This window comes from Hermetia illucens, chromosome 1 (genome assembly GCF_905115235.1).
Source record: "Hermetia illucens chromosome 1, iHerIll2.2.curated.20191125, whole genome shotgun sequence".
Taxonomy (NCBI): domain Eukaryota; kingdom Metazoa; phylum Arthropoda; class Insecta; order Diptera; family Stratiomyidae; genus Hermetia; species Hermetia illucens.
The window spans coordinates 141,788,944-141,812,075 of NC_051849.1; the positions used below are offsets into that span (position 1 = coordinate 141,788,944).

Sequence of the window (23,132 nt, forward strand, 5' to 3'; positions counted from 1 at the left end):
TGAAGCACCTTATATACAGCAATATGCCCTTCCCTATATTATATCGACGCCATAATAGTGCCTCTAACGCCCAAGGACACATTCTGCGCGGTCGTTGGCTACCCGTTCTTTAATTATAAGCTTTTCATGAGGCCGGGTGGTGACCACGCCATGCTGAATGGTATACACAAATCCCTCCGTTTCAGTAAAAAAAATCGCCAACACACAGTCATTTGTTCGACATGACGCAGGTTGGTCATTGTAGTCCGTATCCGCCAGTGGACGTTTTCCAGGTCAGTTTTCGTCCACGGCAACATTACCAATACATATTCTAGCGATAGCGAACACATTCATTGCGCCTATTTTATTCTTTTCCGAGAGATGTTATTTCCTGTCGCCCTTTATGGTTCTGAGTGTTGACCGACTGTAAAAGACAATGAACGGCGTCTTGCGGTAATGGAGACGAACATGTTGCGTTCGACTAGTGGCGTGACAAGTTTTGATCTCACCCAAAATGAGGATATCCGCGATCGTTATAGGGTTGCACCCATCGTGGAAAAATTTGCGAGAGAGGCGTTTCCGATGGTATGGTCACGCAATTCGTGCTAACGAGAATTCACTTGCCAAGATTGGTCTGAACATCGAAGTCGATGGTAAATGGCCAAAAGGCCGTCCGAAACAACGGTGGCTTAATACGCAGTATGGGGAGAGAATACACCCAGATCAGGCATTCGATAGAGCCAAATGGCGAAACCTATCACGACGAGCCGACCTTGCTTGTGAACGGGGCAAAGGCTGAAGAACAAGAAGAAGCTATTTCAACAGCAGCTCACTTGTCGCAGGAATTCAAACAGCAGAGAATCATTCAAATGACCACCTCTAGCATGGAGTCTTCGTAGAATTCCAATGCTTGTAAGGTGATTATCAGTGCCAGAATATAACTTGTTTATTTCCTGTTCTCTCCTTTACGAAGTTTAGGGCATCCACACAGTGTATTTGGTTTTTATTATTCTGGGGTTTTCCAATATGATGCTCGATATTTCAACCTTTTTAAGGTTTTGTTTTGTATGTTTCTGTCTGTCCGTTTTTTTTTTGTTTTTTTTGTTGAGGAGGTGGAAATCTTCAAAAGATACTGGTCTGGACACACCAGCGTGTGAGATTTTTACCCACTAAAACCACCCGCGAGTCCCTCCCTGCCTCACGGAACCACCATAAGGTATTACATCACGGGGCGGAGTCAGCTCACTCTAGCTTAGTCACCTATCTTCTATACGCGGTGCACGTGACCGGGCTTTTCTCCTCTCCTTTATTTTGGATAGATGCGATCATGGAATTGACCGCATCCCAATTCTCTTGATGTGCTAGCATTTTCGGCATCAGATTTTCTGGTACCAACACCTCTCCTAGAGTCTCCTCTAGATTCCTCCTTTCTTCCTCTGGGACTCCATTGCAATTTGGACAGTCGGGTGAGGTCTCCAATTTAAACCTGTGAAGGTATTGGAGATATCCTCCATGCCCCGTGAGAAACTGGGTGAGATTATAATTAATCTCACCGTGTCGTCTTTCCAACCACTCCTTGAAATGGAATGAGCCTGTGAGTCCACCGATCCTTTCCCGAGCGTTCCCACCGCTCTTGGCATCTATTTATGGATTTCTCCCTTTCAGTCTTCTTCGACCACGATGAGGAAGAGGTTGGCTTCGAATTGTATATGTTCGCCATCTTATCTGCCAAGATATCAATCGGCATCATTCCAGAGATGGCGAATGCTGCATCATCTGAGACAGTCCTGAAGGCAGAGCATACCCTCAGTGCTGTCCTCCTGTAGACTGAACTCAGTTTGGTAGTGTTCCCTGACAACCGCAACGCCTCCTTCCAAACCGGGGTTGCATAGAGCATGATCGATTTTTTCACCGAATATAGCCATGTGGGGTATCAAATGAAAGGTCTCGTTTAGTGCTTTTTGATGCCGGTCTTCGTTTTGAAATTTGTTAGAAAAGCGAGGAGTGGGAGGGGTGGAAAGTGATGATTTCTTTAACGGAACCATTCTCAGAAACTACCCAACCGAAAAATCTGAAAAAAATTCATGAAGCTACTCTCCATATCAAAATCTGTTCAAATTAAGTTAATAATAGTGTATTACCATTCGGGGAAATTGAATAAAACCCCCCTTAAGTTTATCCCAGAGTTTTAAAAGTTGGTAATAGTATAAAATGTAATATAATGCTATTACTAACGAAGTTACAGTAGCTCGAATTTGATTTACCGTGTAAATTTACTGGAACTAAATATCAATATCCCACTAAAGTGAGTAGACAGACATGCTAAATGCATACACATAACGGGCTACGTACAAACGGGATAGTTCTGCACTCAAATATACTCACAGAAGAAACAAACAAAACCTTTCATACCTGAAGTGCAGAGCTTCCGGTTTCTCGGCTTGTTTTGAATTTATTTTTGGCAATAGAAATATGGGTTTTGCAAATCCAATTTAGAATTTTCCAATTCGGAATCTTCAAAATTAATTTCAGACCTTTCCGAATTATCTTCAGATTTTTCCAAGTCAATTTCAAATTCAGACTTTTCTATCCCGAAATCCGTATTTTCCATTTCCAATTCCGAATTTTTTCAATATCTTACTATGAAGTTTTTCAATCGAATCCTTACAACTGGATGAGGATGAAGAAGAGCGGCCCATCAAATTTCTATCGATATTTGCTTTAATCAACCATTGCGTTCATTCGGTTCTTGATCCAAATCGGCGTTTTGCTTCTCGGACAGAATCTTGTTGTTCTCGAGGTACCCGTTGACCATTCCAATAATATTTGACGTTACGAATCTGTGTAGGTCGCATGTAATCGGTTTTCCATCTGCGGGGTCCTGCACCATGTCCTTTTTGGAGATAAGGTACGTAATTTCAGTAGTGAGGAATTCATCGGGCGACACCGAATTGTGGCGAAAAATCTACTTCAGGCGAAGTCATGCTCTTGGTCATCGTGGAGCCAAAACGTCGAACTACCTAACGGTTTCGACAGTAATATAGACTATAATATAAACCATGATCCTACGAAGTTTGATAGAAATCGTGTTGTTGCTAGTAAAGTTTACAATGGTTCAAAATTGTCGCTTTAGTGCAAATTCTAAGACTTAGAATGTCGATAATACATAAAATATGCATATACATATGGGGCAAATGTACACTCAAATGTTTCTATATAAGAAATACACAAAACCTTTCATACCTAAGCGTTTAGCTTGTGATTTTCGGACTTGCTTTCCAGTCATTTTCACATATACACAAATGATAGTCTCAATAGCTGCATAAAAATTATGTCTTAGAGGAATTCCGTCTTACTTTTCTTTGAATAATTTTGAATGCCGTCAAAGACCATTTAATTAATTCTAAGCTTTTCTGTTTCATTATACTTTTTCTGATGCGTTTTCTATCTTTTTATTTTTTTTTCCTTGTGTATTATGAATAAAAATGAATTTTGAAAAACGAAAAGTCCTTGACAAGTCGTCATTATCTGTTGCCCCAGACGATTTATGCATCAGCGCGTACGATTCAAGAGACTCGAAATTGACCCAAAACAAGAATAATATTCTTTATCTATGCATGTTGTATGCTAATTTTCTTGTCAAAGTGGGCGAGACATCTCTAGAAGGACTCAAATTTCATAATTTGGAATTTTCATCTTCTGAATTCGGACTGTCTAGTGAAAAAGTGGATGTATAAGAATTTATCCTCCTTTTCTTTGAAAACCGATCGCCCTTGGTTTTCGTTGCCACCGTTTACTCCTGCTTTCCGACCCTCAACATGATTTCCAAAGGAATCGTATCTGAGCTTAGCAACCAAGAGGAAACGGCAAAGCCTGGTACTTAATTATAGCTGGACTTCAACGCCAAGTACTATACCAAGTACTTGGTTCGATGAACCATCGAAAGAGAATGGGGAAAGACTCCTCCCTTCTATTATAACAAACGTTCATCCCAGCATGAACCTGTCCCGTTTAACCTAGCTCTTTACTTTTTCGATAAAGGGTATTATCACTCCTATCTGAATCACTATCAACAATAATATTACTGTTAACTCCTCATCGTAATGCCTATTATTTCCTGGAACCAGTCCCCGGCATTTCTTATCCCTGAGCATAGTGCTGTAATTCTGGACATTCAATTTCCTGAAAGAGTCATCCGTCAATTCTGAGTTCAAAATTTCCAAAAGACGAATTGGATAATAATAATAATAATGTCCGGTTTACCGATATGAGCCGCAAGTAATACTTGATAGTTCTGCTTACAGTATGTATTGGGGCTGACAAGTTATAATTGATCGTCACATACGGCACAACTAGCATGACGTACTGTTAGTTGACAAGATGGGTCGCTCCGCGTATCTTATTGATGTTTCTATCGCCGAAGAGAAGAGAAGAAGGTAAACTATCAGCCACTGGCTCAGGAAATCAAAGAAATTTGACATCTCGAGGGGATGATTTTGGTTCGCATAATCCCATAAAAATCCCTCACGCCTTCCTTCGATGTCCTGGGACTCTCACACAGTCTGGTTCCAACCATGCAGAAGTACACCATTCTGTGCACGTGCTCGATGTTGCGGGGAGTTCTCGACAAATTCTTCCACTAATCTACCAGCGGCCGCTATCATCAGGATCATCCGAGCCTAAAAAGTCGGGAAACCGGAAGCTGGGCGCTGCAGGTATGAAAGGTTTTGTTTGCTTCTTCTGTGAGTATATTGAATGTAGAACTACCCCATTTCCACGTAGCCCTTTATCTATAGGCATTTAGCATGTCTGACTACTCACTTTAGTGTGATATTGATATTTAGTTGCAATAAATTTACACGGTAAAGTCAACTTTGAGTTACTATAACTTTGTTACTAATAGTATGGAAAAATATAGTAATATACTGTTATTAACTTAATTTGAACAGATATCGATATGAAGAGTATTTATGATTTATGATTTTGTTCAGATTTTTCGGTTGTGTAGTTTCTGAGAATGGGTCCGTTAAAGAAATCATCACTTTCCACCCATCCCACTCCCCGCCTTTCTCAATCTCAAAATCAAGAGCGGCTTCGAAAAGTACTACTCGAGACCTTTCATTTAATACCCCACATGACTATATTCGGCGAAAAAAAATTGTACACCCCCCTTTTACATGTATGGGGTCCCCTCCTAAATCTTAACGTAGAAGGATATCACTCACTGCATGTCTGGGCGTTCACTGTCCCCACTTTCTCACCAAATTTCATGTCAATCGATAGAGCCGTTTCTGGGAAAAGTGCGTGTGACAGACAGACAGACAGACATTGAACCGATTTCAATAAGATTTTGTTTTGCAAACAAAGCTTTAAACAAGTCGGAATACCGGAAGCTCGCGCTTCGGGTATAAAGGTTTTGTGTTCATCTTATCTAAGAAATTTCAACGCACATTTTTCTATCCGTATGCAGCTACAAAACTACGAGACATACGTACATATTACAGCCGTAGATGCTACGTTCACCCTAAACAAACAAACTGCCTATTTTCGAATACTGTACATATAGGCACGTATATAGATTGATCGTACCCATATTTCCGATTTACTTCTAATATCTATCTGAATTAGGCATTACCCGCAAAGTCCATTAGCACGCATATACTATATACCTACATACACACATGTCCCGTTGGAATAATTGATATTCATATACAAATGATTAAAAAACTAAAATAAAATAATTCTTTTCCACCCAATTCATAGGAACTTGCTTCGTTGTGGTATTGACGAATTGATATGTGATGATAACGTCATACAGGTTGTAGAGTGCACGAAATTCACAAAAAATTTTAAAGTTTTACCCCCTATAACTTTGTTAATAATAGTTGGATTTTCTTCAAACTTCACCAAATTGTGCATTGTGTTCTTCTTTATACGCATGCCATTTTGTACTTCTGGGATGAACATAAGGGGGGTGTCGGGTAAATTTCCAAAATGTGGAAATATACTATTATTAACTTTATTTGTGCAGGTATCGGAGCCGGATATATTTTGAGGCCTAGATTTCGTACAGATGCACTACTGCGATTTTTTTCAGATTTTTCGGTTGGATAGGTTCTGAGAACGAGACCTGTTACACTTTTTGATGGTCATATTTTGAGCCCTCACTCCCCTATGTTTCACCCAATATCAAATATTGAACCCGTTTCGAAAAGTACAAATTGAGACCTTTCATTTGATATGCCACATGGTTACATTCTTTGAAAAAAAATTTTTCACCCTCCTTTCACATGTATGGGGAGCCGCAAAATGGCGTCAGTTGCTGCATGTAAAGGGAACGGCAGATCACATACTCCTACCAATTCTCGTGACAATCGGTCTAGCCGTTTCCGAATAAATCGACTGTGATAGACAGACAGACAGACAGACAGTGTTAGAGTCGGGAATTATATCATCACTTCCAAGCCGGCCATTAAATACTTGGGGGTGGTGATAGACAGGAAGCTCAGCTATAAACAACACGTACAGTATGTTTGTGACAAATCATCCAAAGCTAGTATGGCCCTGGCGAGGATGATGCCGAACGTGGGAGGGCCACGGCATACCTCTAGGTTGCTTATAGCCAGGGTGGTGACCTCAATTATGCTCTATGCGACCCCAGTTTGGAGCGAGGCGTTGCGGATGTCAGTTAACACTAGCAAACTGAATGCAGTCTACAGGAGGACAGCTCTGAGGGTATGCTCTGCCTTCAGGACTGTCTCAGATGATGCAGCATTTGTCATCTCTGGAATGATGCCGATTGACATCTTGGCAGATGAGATGGCGAATATATACCATGCGAAACCAATCTCTCCCTTATTGCAGACGAAGAAGGCTGCGAGGGAGAGATCCATAAATAGATGGCAAGAGCGGTGGGAGCGCTCGGGAAAGGGTCGGTGGACTCACAGGCTCATTCCTGTCATCAAGGAGTGGTTGGAGAGACGACACGGTGATATTAATTATAATCTCACCCAGTTTCTCACGGGACATGGAGGATATCTCCAATACCTTCACAGGTTTAAATTGGAGACCTCACCCGACTGTCCAAATTGCGATGGAGTCCCAGAGGACCCAGAGCATGTATTCTTCCACTGTCCGAGATTTGTGGAAGAAAGGAGGAACTTAGAGGAGACTCTAGGAGAGGTGCTGGTACCAGAAAATCTGGTGCCGAAAATGCTAGCACATCAAGAGAATTGGGATGCGGTCAACTCCATGATCGCATCAATTCAAGATAAATTGCGAAAGGCAGAGGAAAGGAGAAAAACGCGGTCACGTGTGCCGCGTATAGAAGAAATGGGTTTAAGCTAGAGTGAGCTGACTCCGCCCCGTGATGTAATACCTTATGGTGGTTCCGCGGGGCAGGGAGGGAGTCGGGGGTGGTTTTAGTGGGTAAAAATCCCACACCAGTGTCTTTTGAAGATTTCCAACTCCGCAAAAAAAAAAAAAAACAAGTCGGAATACCAGAAGCTCCCGCTTCGGGTATAAAGGTTTTGTGTTCATCTTATCTAAGAAATTTCAACTAACATTTCTCTATTCGTATACAGCTACAAAACTACGAGACATACGTACATATTACAGCCGTAGATGTTACGTTTACCCTAAACAAACAAACTGCCTATTTTCGAATACTGTACACTTATAGGCACGTATATAGATTGATCGTACCCATATTTCCGATTTACTTCTTATATCTATCTCAATTAGGCACTACCCGCAAAGTCCATTAGCACGCATATACTATATACATACATACACACATGTCCCGTTGGAATAATTGATATTCATATAAAAAATTATTAAAAAACTAAAACAAAACAATTCTTTTCCACCCAATTCATACGAATTTACTTCGTTGTGGTATTGACGAATTGATATGTGAAGACGACGTCATGCAGGTTGTAGAGTGCACGAAATTTACGAAAAATTGTAAAGTTTTACCCCCTATAACTTTGTTAATAATAGTTTGATTTGCTTCAAACTTCACCAAATTGTGCGTTATATTATTCTTTATACGCATGCCGAATTTTGTACTTTTGGGATGAACATAAGGGGGGTGCCGGGTAAATTTCTAAAATGTGGAAATATACTATTATTAACTTTATTTGTGCAGATATCCGAACCGGATATATTTTGAGGCCTAGATTTCGTAGAGATGCACTACTAGGATTTTTTTGAGATTTTTCGGTTGGATAGGTTCTGAGAACGAGACCTGTTACACTTTTTGATGGTCCTATTTTGAGCCCTCACTTCCCTATGTTTCACCCAATATCAAAAATTGAACCAGTTTCGAAAAGTACTAATTGAGATCTTTCATTTGATACCCCACATGGCTACATTCTGTGAAAAAAAATTTTGCAACCTCCTTTCACATGTATGGGGAGCCCCCCTTAAACTTAACACAAAATGGCGTCAGTTGCTGCATGTAAAGGGAACGGCAGATCACATACTCCTACTAATTTTCGTGACGATCGGTCCAGCCGTTTCTGAATAAATCGGCTGTGACAGACAGACAGACAGACAGACAGACGGACAGACAGACAGACAGACAGACGGACAGACAGACATCGAATCGATTCTAATAAGGTTTTGTTTCACACAAAACCTTAAAAAGACAGACAGACATCGAATCGATTCTAATAAGGTTTTGTTTCACACAAATCCTTAAAAATTCTGACAACTCAGAGATAATAATATTCTGTGGTGCGAAAATCCAATAGGATCAGGGCTTTGGAGCGTATTAGAACACCTCATTCACAACGATGACGGTACATTACTGTAGGAGGCAATGTGGTCAGCATTGTGCTTGTCCGTGATTGTTACCCTGATTTGACTCAAGCACACATTCACAGCTGATTCCACTGGTATAGAACATTCAGTCCCGATACAAATCTCTCTTCCACCAGTGAGATTTAAACCGCGAACTTTCGCTACAACAGCCTAGTGTGCTAACCACTGAGTCATCCGAAAATAAATTAATCGGACTTCCATCGATCGGGCAGTTTGAAGAAGAAGAAATTCCTAACTTTGAGGCAGATATGCACGGATTTCAAACAATTTAGCGGAAATGTCCGAGCTGGATTTCACGGTGAGCTTAAGGTGTTATATACAGTTGTGATTGCTGCAGAAACCGGAAGAAAGTTTATTGCTTATTCTTTAAGGACATTATCTCAAGAATGTCCCCACCGAATTTCATAACGATCGGAGTATCACGTCGGAAGTTCCAGGTTTTTATAGCACATTACCTCGCTGTTTCTGCGTAGTTGCCCATAGCATTTTAAACGTTCATCCCCGCTACTCCGGCGGTTCCAACTGCAAGCAGTATATATTTGCAAGGGTAGCTATAGGGTCCTGTAGCCAGCATCAGATCGATTTTTTGGAGTCTGCAGGATTCTACAACTCTATCTAAATAAATAAGTTAATTTTTAAAATGGAAAACACAAACTTGAAACTTTAAACGCGATTATCTCATAATCATGCTTTTGTAAAAGTGTCTTTGCGGTGGAAACGGTTATTCAAAAACTACTAGTCCAATCAACCTAAATTTTGAATACTTATTAATTAGGATGATAACTTTTTACTGAAGGATTTACGATTTATACAAAAAATTTTGCTAAAATCGCCACCATTTTTAAGGTTGCATTGAAATCGTTATTAAAATCGATTCACTATTTGTCTATCTGTCACATGCAGTTTTCTCCGAAATAACTATACCGATAACACGAAATTTTGCTTCTTCCGCATGGGCGCCTGTGATTGAAGCAGACCCGCTTCTCGAATGGTACTTACATGACCCTCTGGAACTATATCTAATTGGGGAAATGGTTCTAATAGACTGTGCCCCTTTGCTTTCTCACTAGAGGATCCAATAGTTGAAGTCGCCGGCAATCAGCTTTAGACTTCGTTCTCTTGAGTTAAGAGTAAGGTTGTGTAGCATCCCCTCAGGGGTCGTTAGCGATTTTTAAACGGGTCGCTTACGATACGGAGTGTGACGTCCCCGAGGTGCCCGAGTAAGTAGTTTTGCCCCCTAGCTGGCAGCATACCTCCGTCCTAGGTAGTAGCCTCGAGAAAGCTTCTCGGTGAAGAGCGAACCGCGAATGACCGGTACACGTCGGGACACACTGGGAGTCTCCGGAGCCGTCGACAACTCTCTGTCGGCGTCGACGGGGTGATGTGAGCGTAGCTCTGCCAAGGTGGTAGTTGCGACGTGTATCAGGAGCCAGCCCCTTCGGGACCCTGGTCGGGAAGTGTGCATTGAACCGGTGTTAGTAGACCGCGTTGCCCCGAGCGAGCGCTGATCCGTCCGTGAATTCCGGGATCAGCTAAGCGTAGGTCAGGCCCCAGGTAACTGGGGTAGGGGCTGTGTCCCCGAGGGTATACCCGTTCTTGACTATTGCGGCCCGCTCCCTTGCACACGATGCGCTGGTAACTTTTTCATGGAGAATATTCTGAAAATTATAAAAAAAAACGACGAAACAACAGACAAGGAGGAAGAGCTGGGTGCGTTTGGGCGGAGCACAAAGATGCGTCGTTCACCGCAGCGACCAGTGAAAGAGGCAACGAGGGCTGATATACCCGCTGAGACACCGGGGCGCCCAAATAAAGAGGAAGCCTCATCAAGTGGTGCGACTGACCGTGCGGGGATTGCAACTCCACTACCTTGCAGTGCCCCTGTCCTGGAAGTAAGCTCAGTGAGAAACGCTAGTCCTGAGCAGATGGATTTGGGCACAAATCGAGTGGAAATGCATTCGACCGTCCTCGCTAGAGCCGAAGAGGAAAGGCTCATCCGAAAGTGCGCAGCAGTGGTGAAGCGTATGCGGTCGGCAACGTTCCTTCAGAGAAACGTCAGCAAAGGCGTCAAAAACGGGCTGATGGAACTGGAGGAACTACTGGACCGCGTTTCCTTTTATAGACGCACGTGGAGAGCAGCGGAAGACGATTGTAGAGCAGAAACAGTCGCACTCCCCGCTGAGAATGCTGCTTGCGTCAAACGGACCGCAGATAGCCCTCTGCAAAGTGAACAGGGGAAAAAGCGGAAAGAGGACGACGTGCCTGAAGGAGACTTTATCGAAGTAGTCTCCAAGGCCCAAAAAAAAAAGGCGAAAAAGGATAAAAAGAAACAACGGACTCCGGCGCCAGAGACACGTCTGTCCAAAAACAAGGAGGCTGCCAACCCAAAGCCAGTAGCGGAAAAAACGAGGAAACGAAGAAGGACTAGACCGTCGGCTCTGCTCATTAAGCCGACGGAAGGCAAGACATTTGCGGAAGTCCTTAGTGAAATCCGCTACAGGATGAAACCCGAGGAGAACGGAGCAGAGGTGTCTTCGATACGGAAAACGAGGAGTGGTGGAGTTCTCGTCGAACTGGGCCCAAAGACGACCAACAAGAGCACGTTCTGCGAAGCGATCAAGGGGCTATTGGGGGAGAAGGCCCTTGTTTCCAGCCTAGAACCCATGTGCTCTCTGGAAATACGGGATCTTGACTGCCTCACAGAAAAGGTCGAAGTAGAGGAGGCTCTAAAGCGTGAATGTCCAGAGGTAACCAATGCCCGGGTAGCTATTACCTCTGTAAATGCTCGAGGCCAAAAACTTGCCGTGGTGGATGTCCCCGAGCAATATGCGAGGAAACTCCTTAACAGCGGGAGAATCAAAATCGGATGGGTAGTATGCAGAGTACGAATGCGGATAGTCCCCACCAAGTGCTACAGGTGTCTGGACTATGGACACACGTCAGCAGCTTGCAAGGGTCCGGACAGGAGGACAGCATGCCGGAGATGCGGCCAAGCGGGTCATCAAGCGAAGACTTGCAAGGAAAGCGAGAGTTGTGTTCTCTGCAGGGATCGTGGTGCGTCTGGCGAAAGCGTCGCACACACTGCGGGCTCGGGACGGTGTCCGATCTTCAGGGCGGAATTGGAGAGGGCTAGGGTGCGAACGCCATGATCCGCATTTTGCAAATTAACATGCACGGGAGTGCAACCGCTCACCAGTTGCTAGCGCAGTTCGCTGCGGAAGTAAATGCTGCTCTAGTGCTGATTAGCGAGCAATACCGAAACAAGGACCCGTCCTCATGGTATCTGGACTTATCGGGCACCGCTGCCATCTGGGTTCGGGACGACGTTCGACTTCGTGTTCTTGCCGAAGGCCGGGGGGACGGATTTGCCTGGATCCGGTGTTTAGGGATAACGTTTTTTAGCGTTTACCTGACGCCGAATGAGTCGATTCCGGACTTTCAACGCCGGCTTGATGCTCTGGAGGACGCCGTTTCGAGCACGGAGGGACGAATCCTGGTTGGCGGTGATTTTAATGCCAGGGCTCTTGAATGGGGCATGCCTCAATCAGACTCCAGAGGGAAACGGATTCTGGAAATGGCGGCGAGAACCGGGCTCGTAATTTTAAACACCGGATCCACGCCAACGTTTCGGCGCTCAGGTTGTGAAGGAAGCATTCCCGACATCACTTTTGCATCGGAATCTCTGGCATCATCGGTGGACGGGTGGCGAATCCTAGAAGACTTCTCGGCAAGTGATCATCAGTACATTGCGTTCGAAGTGTTTGACGCTACTTGCCGGCGAGCACCAACACGACGTTCCCCCTGCGTGTGGAATGTCGCGAAGGTGAACATCGGAAGGTTCGTCGAAGCTCTTGGAGCAGGTAGGGCCGCACTGGGGGGCACTCCGGGGGGTGGTGGTGTCGCAGCTGACACCGTCGTAAATTCAGTGATGAATCTGATAACGACGGCGTGTGAGGCTTCCATGCCCCGGAGGGGCCCCAGGCGCGACAAGCCTTCTATGTACTGGTGGACGGCGGAAATTGCCGACCTACGGAAGGAGTGTCATAAGCTCCGCCGTTTGGCACAACGTTTGTACGCCAACGAGGAGGCGTGTGCCATAAAGGCACAATATAGATCAGCAAAAAGGAGACTCCGCAGCGCTATAAATAAAAGCAAAGCTCGCGGCTGGCAAAATCTTGTTAATGAGGTGAATGATGACCCGTGGGGACTTGGCTATAAGCTTGTCACTCGGAAAATCGGGGCTCTGCGGAAGCCCTGCATACTGAACACCGACCAGATGGACGGCATTGTGCGGGCATTGTTCCCCAGACACCCTGTACGGGTTGATGTAAACAGCGCGGAAAGCGTCGTGGATTGCCCCCTTTTCACAATGGGAGAACTCGAAGAAGCGGTTCTCACTATGAAAAACAGTAAGGCGCCAGGTCCTGATGGCATCCCGGCGGAAGTTTACAAACTGGTGTTCCGCCAACGGCCAGAATTGCTGCTCGAAGCGTCCAACGCGTGCTTGAAGGAGGGCATTTTTCCTTCTCGCTGGAAAGTGGCCTGACTCGCGTTGATCCGTAAGGGTAAAGGAGATCCGGAGCTCCCGTCTGCATACCGACCGCTGTGTATGCTTGACACGGCCGGAAAAGTGCTCGAGAAGCTCATCAGGGGTAGACTCGCTGAAGCGATCCGTGCTGCCGGGGACTTATCCGCAAGGCAGTTCGGGTTTAGAACAGGGAAATCTACAGTGGATGCTGTTATGGAGGTCGTAGATGCGTTTAATCGAGCCGGGGCGCACAGCCGCCGATCTCGACGGATAGTGCTCCTCATAACGCTTGACGTCAGAAATGCCTTCAATTCCGTAAGATGGACAGATATGCTGGGCACACTAGAGAACTCCTTTCACGTGCCAAGCTATCTCTTGCGGATATTGAGGGATTATCTGAAAGACCGCTCCCTGTTCTATGAGACGCTAGAGGGCCAGAGGAGGATGGAAATCACGTCGGGAGTAGCGCAGGGATCCATCCTAGGGCCGGACCTCTGGAACGCTTCCTACGATAGTCTGCTGAGACTCGATATGCCTGAAGAGTCGCGCCTGGTCGGTTATGCAGACGACGTTGCGGCACTTGTTGCCGGACGCACTGTTGAACAGGCGCAAAGCAGACTTGGCATATTGATGCGACGGGTAAGCGGATGGATGACTGCTCACGGTTTCAACCTTGCGCTGGAGAAAACCGAAGTAGTCATCCTGACCAGAAGGAGAATCCCGACCTTGCGTCCCATATCGATCGGCGAGTTGACTATAGAGTCAAAACCAGCGGTTAAATACCTTGGTTTAATGCTCAACTCGAAGATGAGCTTCTTCGAGCAAATCAAAGCAGCCGCGGACAGGGCTGCAGCAGGAGTCGCGGCCTTGAGTCGGCTAATGGCGAATGTGGGCGGCCCTATATCAACTAGGAGACGTCTCCTCATGGGAGCAACGCAGTCCGTCCTTCTCTATGGTGCGGAGGTATGGGCTGATGCCGTTGACAAGGAGGTGCATCGTAAACGCCTAGCTCAAGTGCAGAGGCGAGGAGCTTTGCGAGTGGCGTCTGCTTATCGCACTGTCTCCGAACCGGCTGTGATGGTGATTGCGGGAGTGATCCCCGTTGCCCTCCTTGCCAAGGAGCGCAAAGCTATCTATCGCCGTAAGGGCGAAAACTTAAGAGAAGTGGTTGCCCGTGAAGAACGTCAACGCACCCTTAACGAGGGGCAAGTTTCTTGCCAAAATGAGCCAAGGGGCAAGTGGACTGCGCGGCTCATCGACAAATTAGACCCATGGTTGAACAGAAAGCACGGTGAGATTGATTACTTCCTTACCCAACTTCTAAGTGGGCATGGAGGTTTTCAGTCTTACCTGCACAGGGTTGGGAAGGCGCGATCTCCTGATTGTGTGTTCTGCAATAGAGTGCCGGATGACGCTGAACACACCTTTTTCTCTTGCGAGAGGTGGGATGGCCTCCGCCAGCAGCTTTATGCAGACACAGGGGAGCTCTCTCCAGACAACATTGTCAGAGAGATGCTGAAGAGCGCTGGCAGCTGGAATCGTGTTGCGCATTATGTTCGGGCTCTTCTTACTACGAAGAAGATTGAACTCGACCGGCAGAGGGATCGGACGGTAAGGGGTTCCCTGAACTAACAACTCCCTTTCTCCCCTCCCCTTCCGTTGGTGAAAGGAATTCCCTGACTTGAAGGCTCCCAAAGCCGGGAGAGCGGGAGGGCTAGCCCGAAGTAATGTGTCAAACGGTTCCAGGCTAGTTCTCTGATGACAGGGAGGTGTTTAGTTCGCCAGCGTGCTTTTGCGGGAGTCCAACACTCTGTGCGTAAACGCATTCACCTACCCTACTCCAAAAAAAAAAAAAAAAAGGTTGTGTAGCATGACTTCAAATTAAGACAATGTAAGACTAGGGCGTAGCGGCTGTTCACGTACACACTGCTTGTTTTCGCCCATACGAAGCCACTGGTGCTCTGAGGGGCGAGGAGATAGACGAGCCCGCAACTTTATCAACTGAATCGACACTAAGTGGCCAAAGGGATCCTCCATATGGTAACACCGGGAAACGCTGTATTCACATTTACTTGTTGGTCGTGATGCAGTCGCCGAATACTCTTAGGCTTTCAGCGCTCAGCTCCAATTCCGCGCAGGACTCATCTGAAGTGGTTTGGACCATGAAGTTTCACCAGAAGTTGTCTGGTGCCATGGAAACCGGGATTACTCTCCGAGTTCATATGTCTCAGGAGAATTCCTGAAGAATGTGTTCTTGGGCTGTGGGGTTAGGCCTACATGGTGGAAACTCACGTAAAACCACCACGACGTAACGTCCGACTACCGGAATTTCTGTCACATTTAAAAGTCGCTGGAAGTTATTAGTGCCCTCTTCTTACTGTATGAATAACTGCTGGATGAGTTTCAGCAAAAGGACACGTGATATACAAAGAGCGACTCCGTGCAGAGCTCCTTCAAATATTCCTGGTGGACGGCCTGCTTAAGGTTCTTGCTAATTTCCTTATAAACATGTTGTTTTTGGTTTGAGCGATCCTACCTACCGCCGTGTAAGCCGCCCATCTGGCTCGGTGGCAAATCGATTGAATGCTACCATTTAGTTACCGTTAGCCATGCTTTCTATTTCTGATATTGGGTGAGTGAGGACTCAAAATATATGCTCTGCATCTGAAATATTTACAATGGTGCACCTATACAGAATCTAGTTCTGCTACTTGCTCAAGTAAATTCAATAATTTAATTACCGTATTTTAGAAATTTGCACGACGACCTTCCATCAGTTCATCCTAGAAGCATAATTTGGTACCATTATAAGTAATAATATAAAACAAAATTTTGGATAATTTGAAAGAAATTCAACTATTATCAAGAAAGTCATGGAAGGTCAAAATTTTATATTTCATGAAATATCATACCAGTAGCGCCCAACTTCGACTTGTTTTCCTCTCAGACGCTTGTTGATTTGCTTGATGTTTCGCCCTTTTGTCTCGCGTTCTTTTATTTAGCCATATGTCGAGTGTCATGCCGTTTAAAGGGTCGGCTGTGACATTGTTGGAGACATCAGGTTTGGGCTTTTCATTAGGCCTTCTTTCTTCATTGTGCGACCTATTATAAAGTACCTTTCTTTAACTTTCACCATGTTTTTTAATGGCTTAATTCATGTTTTGTTTTTCCTTGATGAACTCGGAGAGCGGAACGATTTTAACTCCAGGTTGCGTGAAAAGTAATTCCTTCGGATTGGGGCTCTGTCATATTACTACTTGTTTTACCATTCCTCCACTTTTAGCATTAATTGAGCTTCCCTCAACTTTCTCTTTTGTCGTCTTTGGTATTGGAGGAGATCTTAAAGCTTTGCCTGAATCGGTCCGTTTCGTAGTCTTGGAGTCCTCTGAAACGGATGCGGTGGGTGTTGTAATCCTCTTCATCGGCCGTTTCCTCATGATGCCTCGCTTTTGTTATTGGTGATCTTGGTAGAATTGTGCTTCTTTTCAATATCTACTTGTTCAAATATAAATTGTTTGTAACATTAAATGCTACATGGTCAAGTTGTTCCCAACGAAGCATCGCGGTCGAGGGATATGAAGAACTGCTTGTTTACTCCCAAAGGCCGGCTATACTCGGGTTCCGAGTCCCTGCATCGTGAAATCACTCCTACTCTCGTCTTTTCTAATAGTTTTATGCTCCGGCTATCTATCCCATAACCATTATGGTTCACTCACCAGAGATGAGCAAGCACTTGTCCCTGAACAGTCTGAAATGAAAGTACTTTAACACAAATTTACATGTCGACTGGAATGTCCCTATCCGGTAACTGGATTCCCGCCTGATGGATGATCTGGCAACTCCTTACAGGACTGTCAGTCTTTTTTTCCGGTGGCAAAAATCTTCAAAAGGCACTGGTACACATGTTCCAGCGTGACGGACTTTAACCCAGTAAAACCACTCCCTACCTCCGGCTCTCCTTCCCGCGAAACCAAACAAAGTATTATGTCGCGGGGTGGACATGGGTCTAGCCTCTCCCTTTGTCCTTTAATTGCATTCGCATCGACGCTGTCCACCACCATGTGGTTAATTGCATTCCAATTCTTCTCGCACGCAAGTTTTTCCCCATTAAAATTTCCGGTGCTAATGTCCTTCTCAATGTGTCCTCTAGACTCTTTCTTTCCAACTGGCCGTGTTGAATGCCACCCGCACAGCAAGGGTAATTAGGGCGCAATACTTGTTAGTACTACCCTTTCCGTGCATCGTATTTCCAGCTAAGCCAGTAACAAGTTTGATGTCTTCTATGGATTAATCGGTCAAATAAGCGTCCATTAAAACCACCCCTTACCTCCGGCCCTCCTTCCCACGGAACCACGTAAAGTATTATGTCGCGAGATGCACCTGATAAGCCTCCCAGGTCCTCTACAGCCGAGAACAATCCCCATAGTGTCTAGTATTTCCCCATAGTGTCCAATGGAGAGATAGATTCGTAGGCGGATGGTTCACCAGAAGGTTTACCAGGTTATGACAACAAGACTGTCGTTTCAAGTTTCCATATCTCTGGAAAGATTGCTTCAAGCAACTCGACGAATATGGCCGGCTCGACTTAACAGCCAGCTTAAGGGTTTTGTTTTATATACCGTCGAGGTTAGTTGCTTTATTGTTTCTCAGTCGACTGCAAATCTCCAGTATTTTCACTAGCAGATCGGGGTATGTGTTTTGGGGATCTGCCTGACATTTGAATTTCTCCATTACAACCCTGTATGCGTTTCCCAAAGGGTTTATATTCGCCTTTGTGCAGAGTTGTATAAGCTGCCCCTCTTGTTTTGCTGTGTAACTAGCTTCACCTCTTGGTCAATTCTAGACATTGCCGTTGGTTGGCTCTATGACGCGCTCACCGAAGACCAGACAGACCACTGCTCCACCTACAGTTAGGCCTTCGGCATCGATGAGTCGCATGCCGCCGCGATGCACTGCACGATCTGGAAAGTTATTTTTGAAGGTGTCCCTGGTAGTGCGTCCAGGTCTAACCGCACATCTCGGAATGTTTGCTTGCCCATTGCTTTGGCAGACCAACCTAGTGTTTTCCTCAACTTTGTTCCCCATCCGATTGGTTTGTTCTTCAGCTTCAGAACTAACAAAAATCAGATTCACAACGGAGCCTGATCTTCCCTTCCCATATTAAGTATTGAGGTGGTCATCCCGTGTGTCGGGCTGGAGAAATCGATTTTTTTTTGCATGAATTGTATGTGGGCAAAGGGATTTTCCGATATTCCGAGTCGTTCAGAAATTACAGTGTTAAACAGGTAACGAGTTTGCAGCCGCGGCTAGAGTACTCGATGAGACGAAGCATCGAATCTTTTTACCTGTTAGATTTTTACCTGAGCCTTATAAATTCGAACACAGGTATAAATATAAAGAGATGGAAAACCAATCAATTGTCTAAACTTATTTGCTGTTTGGAATAAAAAGGATAATCCAGTCTAAAGTGAGCACTGAAAGGCTTTCAAGCTATACTCGGTTATATTTTGTTGTAAGTATTGTGTTGTTTGTGTGTTCAGTGATTTTTTTAAATGGATCGTACGAAGGGAGGCAGCTATAACGTTCAACGTCATGCTTGCACTAAAAAACGAGTATTTCATGGGAATCGATACTTATCAGAGAAGAAAAAGGACTTCGCATCAACATCAACAAAGAAACTTTTAGCAAGCATAAACATGGATGTTCCAATTGCGACAAGTTTTGTATATTGTATACTGGATTTTGCTGGAGTTTTCTCCGGTATTTCTACAAATTTCTGCAAATAATAAAATGCGTAGGATATGTCGACAAAAGAATGGGAACGCGACTTAGAAATGCAAAGAAGAATCACAAAGGCATTGGTGGAAAAGGGGCTGGAAAACTTACTGATAAGGTTGTTAACGATCTCACTACATTTTTTGGGCTAGCTATTCGTCGACACGCAAATTCGATAGAAGGAATGAAGCAAGAAATTTGGGTAACTTTCTTCCATAAATGCTCTACAGACGAAAATCCTCAGCATCAAAATTGCCCAGCAGGCGAGGACAGTTGGTGCAAATGCCGCAAAGCGGAAGCTAAAGGAGAACTGGATAGTTTCCACCACGAGAGGGCACCTTTGACAGAAGAAGTTCAAACAGTCATCAAACCAATCTACGAAGATTTGTCATGAGATGATCTCTTGAACAGATGTTTAGGAGCACAGATCCAGAATAACAATGAGTCGTTAAATGCATTGATCTGGACTTTCGCTCCTAAACACCTTCATTCTGGGGCCAAGGTCGTAGAAATAGCCACTTTTCTGGCTGTAATTATTTTCAATGAGGGATTCAATGGCATTCTGAAAATCCTAGTGTCGACCGCCGTAATGAAGCGCGAATTTGGCGGTCCGAACGACGATCGACTGACCTCGCTAAAAGAGCCAGAATTGAAACCAGAGAGCAACAATCGGGCTTACAAGACTTTTTTGAAGAAACGGAGGGTGCTCTCTATGGACCAGGTGTAGCAGATTAATGGTGAGTTAAAATTTTACTGTTGATAATCACATTTAAATTTTCAAATGCGTTTTTCTCAAAACTGCATCTTGAAAATCGACTGCCACCATAGCTCAAAAGCTATCCAACCAAATTCTTTGAAATTTTCACGACTTCTTTAATACATATTTCTACGGTCCGCAAACTAGGATAATTGCTATCGGATGGGTCGTTTTTTTTTATTCATAAAAAAAGCCGTTTAGTTTTCTTTCCTCAGATGAACACAGCGCCCTCCAGCGTGGCAGTACATTTATTCCGAAAACTAGCTAAGATATCAATTCATTACATATACTGCAGATATCAATAAACATATGGTGAAAAAATCACGTTTCTATCTTTATCCAGTCCTCCAAAATAATTTTTCAAAGAAAGGCAAAAAAAATGGCCTTCACACGGGATGACCCCCTTAACCTGACCATTGTTAACTTATTTGGAATGCTTTATTTTCTTCGGACCTCAGCTCCAGTATGAGATCTCCTTGTTCTTTCGGATTCTATTGGCATTTTCCCCCATGCTTTTGAGATCAGGGCCAGCTTTCACATTTCATAGTATGTCCGAGCGTTATATTCTTTTTGATTGGACATCGGCTCCCTTGGTGACGATAGTGTTTTAAGCAAAATTTCCCAGTATTGAAGTTTTAGGTTTCTTCCGCAAATTGAGAGACACACCTTTTTGATTTTCTAGAGACTGCTGGTTTCCTGGCTGTTCGTCTTCCTTTTCTTGAATCCTCTTGCTTCTCTGCCTATTCACGAGTTGACTAAAATTTTAGAACTCTCCTTCGATTTTTTCGCATCTTTTCACGATGTGTTGTATAGAACCCTGATGGTGAAGCCATTGCTTGGTGCACGTTGTGCTTCTCTTTGGTGAATTCCAGCAGCTCAACAATTGTCACTTCAAGAAAAATGCAGGGAGACTCTTCCAAGCCCGCCATTTGCTCCATGGCCTTTTTCGCAAGAATTATTTCGCTTCCTGTTTCCTCAAATGTCGCCTTTTACCGCCTGTAATTTTGGAAGATATCTCATAATCGTTGAGCTTTTCCTGAACGGATTCGGGTCTCGATTTTGAGCAGCCTCCTTTGATCTCTTATGCACGGATGCATTTGGTGTCGTTACGGCCTGACGGCGATCGGTGGGAGTAGGAGTTCTGGGGCTGTCAATCATTTCAGGGACCCATTCTCAGAAACTACCCAACCGGACAATTTGAAGAAAAATCATGAAACTTAATTTTTAACTATTTATGAATAGGAAAACTAACATTGAAAATTCATCACATAAGTAAAACACAAAATCGTTCATAGCCGAAGCATCCAAGATCTGGTTTCCGGACTTGGTTGCGGCTCAGCTTCATCATTACGATCCCGATTCAAACCCAGAGCCACGAAGTTGAAAAGCTGGTTCAATTCAATTCAATCATCGCGCCATCATATTGATAGGGTTAAACTATTTCTATAAAGTCCCAATGGAAGTTCTTTCTCTCTCTGCTGACATAATTAGCTGGCAGAACTTTTTAAGAAGTCGAGAAATTCAGAAAGCTACTTTCACGTACTTGATAGACACTTTCTAATGGAAATTTCCATTATTTATTGTTGTATGGTGTATGAGTTTCATCTTACGAACAAAAATATACGAACATTATTTCAGTTTTGGTATTAAGGTGCGCAGCTTTTAAATCATTCTTCTAAGATTGAAAAAGAGGAAAACCATAACTGCGTTCCAGAACACAGTTTCTGAAACAAAAATGCCAACGTTTTTATATAAAAGAAAATTTTTTTACTTGTGTTTTTCTTATATTCCAATCAATAATATCTAACGAGGGTATACCCTTCGGGTATATGGTATTTACGTGAATCTAACTTGAAATATTTTCTTCTCTTTCAGCTGACGACTTTTTTTTCTGCTTTTCTCGGTAAGTAGCTTACATTAATGGGCTAACAATAGAGATTTGCTCGTCTCCATGTTATTCTTTCATCTGAAGCACTACATTTATGGAGGAGAAAATCAAAAGCTGCCTAAAAATTTTTATCTAAATATAGACGTGACCTTGTTCACGGTATATTTGAACGTTGTCTTGCTAAATTCAAAATCAAAGTTCGCTTCATTATTTTAATGATGTTTATATGAATATAGAAACTATTAGACACACCTACCACCTTCTTGCAGAGTTATGTATCTATTTATCAATGTCCTTATTGTTCGCTTTCCTAACTTGCCTTTGCCAAACAATTTTGCAATTTTGATTTCAATTAACTCCCAGAAAGCGCATCCTTCCTCGTTCCTCTCTCTGAAATAATCCATTTTATACCGAAAGCTCCATTGAATCTTGCCTACATTCACCACATCAAGTGTTCACTCATCCATTTTCTTTGCCACACAATCGGAAAGTTTTCTGAAAATTCTATTAAATCTTCGAAACAACTTCATCAAACATAATTAAGGCCTATCAAAAACAAAATTCAATTGTGTATTTCGTCCTGTGCTTGTACATTGTATGATATAAAAAGCGATGCCTTCAAGAGGAAAATTCAATAACAACTTGTTGCTTTCCTTTAGCTCCTAATAAACTTGCTACACGTGATGCTATTTTCTTTGCAACTTTTGTTTGTTGGTAAGTCGGACAAAGGGAAAGGAAACTGCCTGAAAGCAGATATGGGTAATACTTGTAATATTCAAATGGTTTATTCCATTCGGTTTTCAATGGAAAAGCTGATTGCCAAAATGGAAATTACTCCATTATTTAGAAACCTATTTGTTCGATTGAAATGATATGGAGAGAGTGAACACATCCCGCAAATCGGTGATTTGGAATTCGTTTGTGTAGGAAAACATTCAACATTCCTGGAAAATGGATAGGAAACCATGGAAAGTAATCAGGTCGGATTTTCCTACGCTAGAGCCAATCTACCATTGAAATAGAATTTATATTTTCCGTATCTCTCAAAATGTAATCTTACATAAAACTGGAGAAAGTAGTAAGATTCCATTTTTCACCCCTTTATATCATCAGATTTTCGGTTATATAAGAGGAAATTATCTTGTCAATCATTAGTAGTTGCCCCGTTATTTATTACAAAAGGAAGAAAGTAATTGCGTGGTTTAATTCGTTATTCCTGGAAGTTGAAATAGACTTTAGCACCCTGGGAAAACGGTATAATTTAATTACAGAAACAAATCGGAGCCGGAAGGACGTACCAGCGGGGATGGAACTTCGGGTGCAACTCCTCCATTATTATTATTCACTTTATCTAAATTGATATCTATATGGAGGGTATT

General features: G+C 43.6%; 1 protein-coding gene across 1 annotated transcript in view; it reads left to right on the top strand.

Moving 5' to 3' along the window:
• Positions 1-23,132, top strand: part of LOC119646684 (dual 3',5'-cyclic-AMP and -GMP phosphodiesterase 11-like) — a 506,073-nt gene that overhangs the window by 62,780 nt on the left and 420,161 nt on the right. The window contains exon 2 of the mRNA XM_038047243.1: positions 21,741-21,768. The gene's annotated coding sequence lies outside the window, so the exon portion shown is untranslated. The remainder of the gene's footprint in view (positions 1-21,740; positions 21,769-23,132) is intronic.